Below are 7,486 nucleotides of genomic sequence, written 5' to 3'. Positions count from 1 at the left end.
GCCAAAGTAAAGTGAATTGAACAAGGCTGACTGTAGAAATGATCACCTTATTTAGTTTTAAGTAATAGTTTATGGAAGTTCATCTTTTCTTCCTTCTCATAAATTCCCATAGGAATTTGCTTCTATCCTTATTATAGTGATTATGACAACCTACCTTGTGTTAACATTGTTTGTGAATGTTGATCGGTCATCGTGGAGGATCTAGTGCTCCCTGACGGTACCTGACACATTGCTCAGTCGTAGTAGATGATCTCAAAATTGGGATTGAATCAAGTCGGCTATAAAGTCAAAAAGTTATTTATTCATATACTGCCGATGGGAACACAAATTGGTTTACCACTTTGGAAAACAATTTGACAGTTCCTTAAAAAGTTACGCATACACTTACCAAATGACCCAGCAATCCCATTCCTAGCTATTTACCCAGTAAATACTACCACATAAAGACTAGAATGAAATTGAAGTTTTCTTCATAATTACCAAACACTAAAAGTAACCCAAATTTCCATCTACTGGTGAATACATAAATAAATGTTGATATTTCCATCCTAAGGAATTCCAGCAATTAAAAGAACCATTGATACACGAACAACATAGATGAATTCCAAAGCATTACGCTAAGTCAAAGAAGCCAGATACAAAAGACCACACACTTTATGAGTCCATTCATATAAAATCAGAAAAAAAAAAAAAAAAACAGAAAAAACAAACTATAGATCAAGGGTTGCTGGGGGCCAGAAGTCAGGGAGGAAAGTAACCGCAAAGTAGCACAAGGGAACTTTTTGGGGTGACAAAAATGGTCTGTATATTGGAGTGAAGGTTTCACGACATATATTGTTGTCAAAACTCATAAAATTGTACACTTATAAGGGGTAAATTTTATTATATATAAATTAGAAATCAATAAAGCTGGTTTAAAAACTATAGCAATAGACTCTGGCATTAGGAGGTATCAAATGGTGTGTTTTAAAGGATAACATAGTTTTATACCTTTTTGACAGAAACCTTTATTACCCCAAGTTGCACTTGCTTTCCCATAGGCTCCCAAATGATGTGATACTGGGAAAAGTTACAAAATGATGTTTTCATCTGAGAAGCAGCAACTGCTTTAACTTAAAGGATTACAGTGAGATTTAAATACAGACTTTGGATGTTTCTGGGAGGGGGAAGGCGAAAGAGAGAGAGAGAGAATGGAAAACTAAGTAATATATTATAAAAAGTGCCGGAGGTCCAGAGAGAAAAGGAGGAAAGAAATCACTTACATAAAGTGAAAACTGCTAGAGAAATACTGAAAATGACTCCTGGACGACTCCTTTTATTTCCAGCTCTATTGAGATATTATTGACATATGACACATGCAAGTTTAAGGTGTATAAAGTGATGATTTGGTACACATATATCATGCAAAACGGTAACATAGTAAGGTTAGTTAACACTTCCATCCCCTCACATAATTACCATTTTTAGAGGGTGATAACATTTAAGATGTGCTTTATTGACAACTTTCAAGTATATAATACAGTGTGTCTGACTATAGTCACCATGCTGTACACTAGGTCCCCAGAAATTATTCACCTTATAACTGGAAGTTTGTACCCTTTGACCAACATCTCCCCATTTCTCCCACCTACCCTCAGCCCCTGCCAACCACCATTCTATTCTCTATTTTTATGAGTTTGACATTTTTAGATTCCACATGTAAGTGAGAATGTACAAGATTTGTTTTTTCTCCATCTGACTTATTTCACTTAATATGATGTCCTCAAGGTCAATGTCCAAAAGGTAGTATTTCCTTCTTTTTTATGGCTGAATGATATTCCATTTCACATCTTTTTTATCCATTCATCCATCCATGGACACTTAGGCTGTTTCCACGTCTTGGCTATTGTGAATAATGCTGCAGTGAACATGGGGGTGCAGATATCTCTTCAAGAGTGTTTTCATTTCCTTTGGTTATATACCCAGAAGCAGAACTGTTGGGTCTTATGCTAGTTTTATTTTTAATTTTTTGAGGAGCCTCCATACTGTTTTCCATAGTGGCTGCACCAATTTACATTCCCACCAACAGTGTGTAGGAGGGTTTCCTTTTTACAACACCTTTGCCAGCATTTGTTAGCTCTTGTCTTTTTGGTGACGGTCGTTTCAACAGGTGTGAGGTGATACCTCATTGTGGTTTTGGTTTGCATTTCCCTGATGATTAGTGAAGCTGAGCATCTTTTCCTGTACCTGTTGGCTATTTGTATGTCTTTTTTGGAAAAACGTCTATTCAAGTCCTTTGCCCATTTTTTTAATTGAATCGTTTGGATTTTTGGTTTGTTTTTATTTTTTTACTTTTTGCTATTGAGTTGTAGGAGTTCCTTATATTTTGGATATTAACCCCTTATCAGATATAGGGTTTACAAATATTTTCTCCCATTCTTTAGGTTGCCTTTTCATTTTGTTGATGATTTCTTTTTCTATGCAGAAGCTCTTTAGTTTGATGTTTGCTTTTGTTGCTTGCACGTTTGATGTCACATCCAAAGAAGCTTTACCAAGACCAGGGTCAAGGAACTTTTTCCCAATGTTTTCTTCTAGTAGCTTTACAGTTTTGGATCTTACATTTACATTTTTAATCCATTTCGAGTTAATTTTTGTGACAGTGTGAGAAAGGGGTCTAATTGCATTCTTCGTGTAGTTATTCAGTTTTCTCATGGGTCACTTCTGATGCTACCACCCACCCCTGCAGGAGTTTATATGTGAGGATTATTTTGCCTCTTTTACTAAGTTATGAGCTACTGTACTCTCTTTTCTCTACTACATAGAGTGATTTTATGTAGTACCACCTCTTAGAACATTACCCATCTCAATCCATCTGACCCAAGTCAATTCTTTTTCCTGAATCTCCCAAATATTCAACCTAGCAAGTAATGAATAAATATTCTTTAAGTAAATTAAAGAATTAATGAATCTATATTAAGAGCTAACAGTTATAGAGACATTCAGTCTATGAGGCAGCATATTTCAAAAGATTTATGTGATTTAACAACCTTAATCTTTGCAAGAATTCTGTGAGATAAGTACTATTATCCTCCTCATTTATGATGGAATGGGCTGGATGAGGTTGAATCACTTGGTTCAGATAACTCTCGCCCTCAGGCAGAACTGAGTGATTCTCCCCCGGGCAATGTGATGCCAGCGCTGAACTGGTAGCCCCCCTGTGCCCAGTGTAGGACAGGCGGCAGGCTGTCCCTCTCCTGGTGGTGTTCAGGTTTGCCTTGGAAGAGGTTATTTGTGTTTTATTGATCTCGGTAAGTAAGTTCAGAGAACTTGAAAGTTCCTTGGTCAGTAGCCATTAAAAGTAACCAGACTTTATCGCCTAGGGGTATCTGTGGACATTTTATTTCCAAAAAAGACAATCCACCTAGAAAATGCTAAAAAAATCAGTTTCTGTTTCCTTTGACATGTCATTTCTTTAAGCAGTCTTCTTAACTCACTGCTCTTATGACCCCCTTAGTAGCAGAGACAATTCATTTCTTATGCAAACTGACAAAAAAGATGCACGGTATATGGCACTGCATATCCTGACTTCATTATTCCCTCATAGCAAAGACTCGAAACTGTAATGTGTGAGAAGGAAAAGGTGCCAGCATGACATTTACTACCGCTAATATGAATCTGATTAATTTTACAACGAGACACATCATCTTAACTCTTTGTGTCCTACGATGAGTAGGACTCTAAGAAGAAAGGCAGGACACTTGACCGAATCACGTCTATCAGAGGATGCTCTGGGGATGAAATGATAATGTAAACACCTCCTTGGCAGGAAGTGCCCACAAATTCTCTCATACAGAAGGAACTTTTTTCTGCAGAAAAGACTTTAAGTGAGGCAGAGGCAGGTCTGGGCTCTGGGCTGGGTTCTGAGTCCCTCCAGCTTCAAGAGGAGTTACTGGCTGATGAGAAAACAAACCAAGGTGAAGGGCGAGGCCACCAAGACCGACAGCACTGCTTTCCAAAGCACGCGGCTGCTGCTTTTATTTTTATTTTATCGACTCCCTCGAAATGTTCCTGATTGTCCTGTGGCCTCAGGGTGCATGTTCAAAAATGATTCTACATTTCAGCAATTCTGTACTTGGAATTGCTATTAAAAAGAAAATGCCAGAAGACTACCCACACTTCTCACTTAGGAGCTGCTAGGCTAAGGACACACACCCTATCTCATGACCTTAAGGTTCATTTTAAACACACGCGCAAACAAAAAAATTTCAGGTAATTCAAGATTTTCTGAGAAATCTAGTTCATAAGGAAAAGAATAAAAAATAGCAACTTATTCTAGACCTGTTCTCTACAGAGTATTTCTCATTATGGGAAACTTGATTTCTGCCAGATTTTCCCCCTATTTAACTTCCCCTCCTCTTTTTCTCCTCACAAGACACACATCTCAAAATATTTATATACATCTTTTAAGAGTCGCTTTATTATCTCTCATGAACTGTTTTGTAGTAAATCTCTGTGTGCTTAAAAATTATATTAAAAATCATCCCCCTGGAACTTTACATTCCTTCAACTATTATATTGGCAGTGGTTATTGAAAGCTAAATATTGTAGTTCTCCAATTTGACTCCCCCTCCTAACAGGTTTGGCTAAAATGTCAAACATGTAGAAACTGTGAAAAATACCATAGGATGTGCCGATTAATGTATCACAAGAAAAATGTTTTTCATCAACACACACACACACACCCCAAAAAAGAAAAAAAAATGGAAAAAAAAAAGAAAACTGGCTCTGAGGATTGAAACATGCATTCGATCATGTATCTATAATTTTTTCCTTATGCATTTAGCATGTATGGACTTGGGATGCTTGGCAGTTTTAAAAAAACAGGATCACTTTTTTGAGGTAGTTTGAAAAATTCTTTCTAAAACTGTCTTTTAAACGAAAGTTCAAAGTAGCCATTTTGTGGCTTTGTAAATAGCATCACCTTAGACTATTTATACATTCCTTTAGAATATTTATACATTTCATCCTGTAGGGTAGAGGGGTGATATTGAGCTGCCCCTGGCAAATCGGCAATGGTGAAAAAGCCATAGCTCCCCAGGCAAATACTACAGTGGGCCAGGGAAAGGAGAGAGCGGGAATCTGGAGCTGGGTTTATTTTACAAGGTAAATTGTATGTACTGGTGTTTACGGGCTACCGGTGACGAGAGCAGCCGTGGTTTGCAAATCAAAGAATACAAAGAAGTCTGGACGCAGGCAAATGGCACATGGGGCAGGCTTTTAAATGTGAACACATGCTCTGGAGGAGCCCAGGCAGGAATAAAAATTGTTCCTGTTTGGTTAGTTTAGATTCTGAAAGAAGCTTTTGTGTGTAAAGATGTAACGGGATCCCAGGCTGGAGCCCTGCTCTGTGGCATCTAGGTCACTGTGTCTGTCCCAGGGAACCAGATCTAGGGCCGGGAGCACGTTTCTGCCCTCCCTCCTGGCACTCGCTTTTGTAAGCGCTAATTCGCTTCTGCCAGAAGGATTAAGAAAGGGACCCTTTTGTGTCCCTTGGTGGAGGTCTTTCATAGGGAGACCAGGAGGCTGGGGAGAGGTGTTTTCTCCTCTATGGATGCTCAGAAAAATTAAAGAGCTGTTCTGTTTCAGTATTAGAAAACTCCACTCGTTGACTACCATCCAGAAATCTGCTGGTTCAATTTCTTCGCCCCATCTGTTTCCCTCTCACTGGCTATATTTGTTAATATTTCCTCAAGTAGCGTGCTGTATTGCCCTTGCCGCGCTAGAGAAAAGGGCATAGATTGATCTTTTTTTTTTATATTCAGAAAGTTAACATTTAATAAAAACAGCACTTCAATTCAGTGGGTAAAGATGTATTCTTTGGTTGGGACAAGCTACATTGATTATTTTTGCGCGACGGGCAAATGTGGACTTAGATTGGGAGAGCGGTGCATTGACTTAATTCCTGTCCAGAGTCAGAGACAAAACTTCTTCAAGAAAAAGACCAAAAAAAAAAAAAAAGAAAAGAAAAGATCAGGGTGGTTGTTTTGGTACTAGAGGCGGGGGTGGGGCGCATCAGCTGTGTCAGGAACACCATCAGCCAGCTTATCAGTCTTACTACGCTGGCGCGTGAAAGCTCCCAGCTCAGCACGCCATGTGTCAAATCCATCATTTCGTATGTCAGCAATCATTATTCCCTCTTTTGTCACCAGTTTTGACCAAAGGATGAAAAATTGCTGTCTTACTCAGACAAAATTATTGCTGGGGGAAAAAAAAAAAAAGAGGCAACTTCAGAAGAGAGGCGTAGGCCAAGGTGAAACATAGGGAGGCTCTCCTCAGATTAGGTCTGGGTTAAGAGAATATTGATCTGTGTGCTAAAAACTGTTGATCTCTCTGAGCAGAGGATGACAAATGGGAGCAAACAAACAACAACAACAACAAAATTGAGTGTCTCCAAGGACATACGAGCTGCTCAGTGTTTTCCGTTAGTATTTGTTTGGTTTGTGGGTTTCTGCACTGGGGATTTCAACAAAAATAAGCAAATATTAAACAGAAATGAAGCAGCCACAAAAATGATACAGAGGAAAACCTAGGGGAAGAGAACCAGACCAGAAACTGGGCAAGGTACATATATTAAATAGCAGGAGCGTTACAAGTATAAAGTGCTGCTTGTCTGAGCTGGTGGGTTGTGTTTTTTTTGTTTTTTTTTTTTTGTATGTTTGGTGCTGGATTGTTACAAGTAGGAGAGAAGTGTTTTTGTCCCAAGTCAGTCCCTTTAATTATGGCAAGTTAGACATCTTAAAAAAAAATCAAACCACCTATAAAGTATGAGGCCGACGTTCATAAACCCACAAATGAAAGGAAATATAGAAGCTTGCATTCATTAAGCAAATGCAGTATGACAGAGCATAAATTCAAATTATTTGGGGGTTTCAGTAATTTTTCCCAACTGTAGAAATTGAACTCCAACTATAGAGGACTAAGAAGGCATAAAACACTACCTGCTTTACGTTCTGAAAGAAGTAAGATCCTGGCTGAGGGCAGAAACACTGACCCACACGCCGTAGTTGGAATTCCATCTCATCCATCTCTCCCGTATGATTTCGGGTGAGGTTTTTAACTTTTGTAATTTTCAGGGTCCTCCTCTGCCATAATATGGGAATAATACTCCTCTGTCTCAGAGTATTGGTATGAGGATTAATAAATCAGCAGATGTAAAGCTTTGAGAACGTGGTGACACCAAGTCGGCACAGCATAAATATGATCATTATTTATTTCTTCATAAACTTATGAATTTCTGTTAGAAATTCCCTTCTCTGCATATTCCGTTGCTGGGGCAGGAAACAGGCTCGCCTACCCCCATCTCAACGTCCACTTGGCAAGCCCCCCACCTGCAGTTTACAACTGAGCTTCACATCCTCAAGGAATCCTAACCCAGCCTACCCCTTCCCAAAACAACTTTAAACAAGCTTCCGTATTCTCTCTTCTTCCCCCCTATTCTGTTCTCTGA

General features: G+C 38.9%; 1 long non-coding RNA gene across 1 annotated transcript; it reads right to left on the bottom strand.

The window, feature by feature from the left end:
• Positions 1-283: 283 nt before the first annotated feature.
• LOC309643606 lies at positions 284-4,718 on the bottom strand. The gene is made up of 2 exons (XR_014253898.1): positions 3,795-4,718; positions 284-3,752 (listed from the first exon to the last, which is right to left on the bottom strand). It is a non-coding gene; the product is annotated as an uncharacterized lncRNA (long non-coding RNA).
• Positions 4,719-7,486: the final 2,768 nt, after the last annotated feature.

The sequence above is a fragment of the Balaenoptera physalus genome, assembly GCF_965194825.1.
Source record: "Balaenoptera physalus genome assembly, chromosome: 15".
NCBI classification, from domain to species: Eukaryota; Metazoa; Chordata; class Mammalia; order Artiodactyla; family Balaenopteridae; genus Balaenoptera; species Balaenoptera physalus.
The sequence above is the reverse complement of the archived record's forward strand: the minus strand, read 5'-3'. Positions and strand labels throughout refer to the sequence as shown.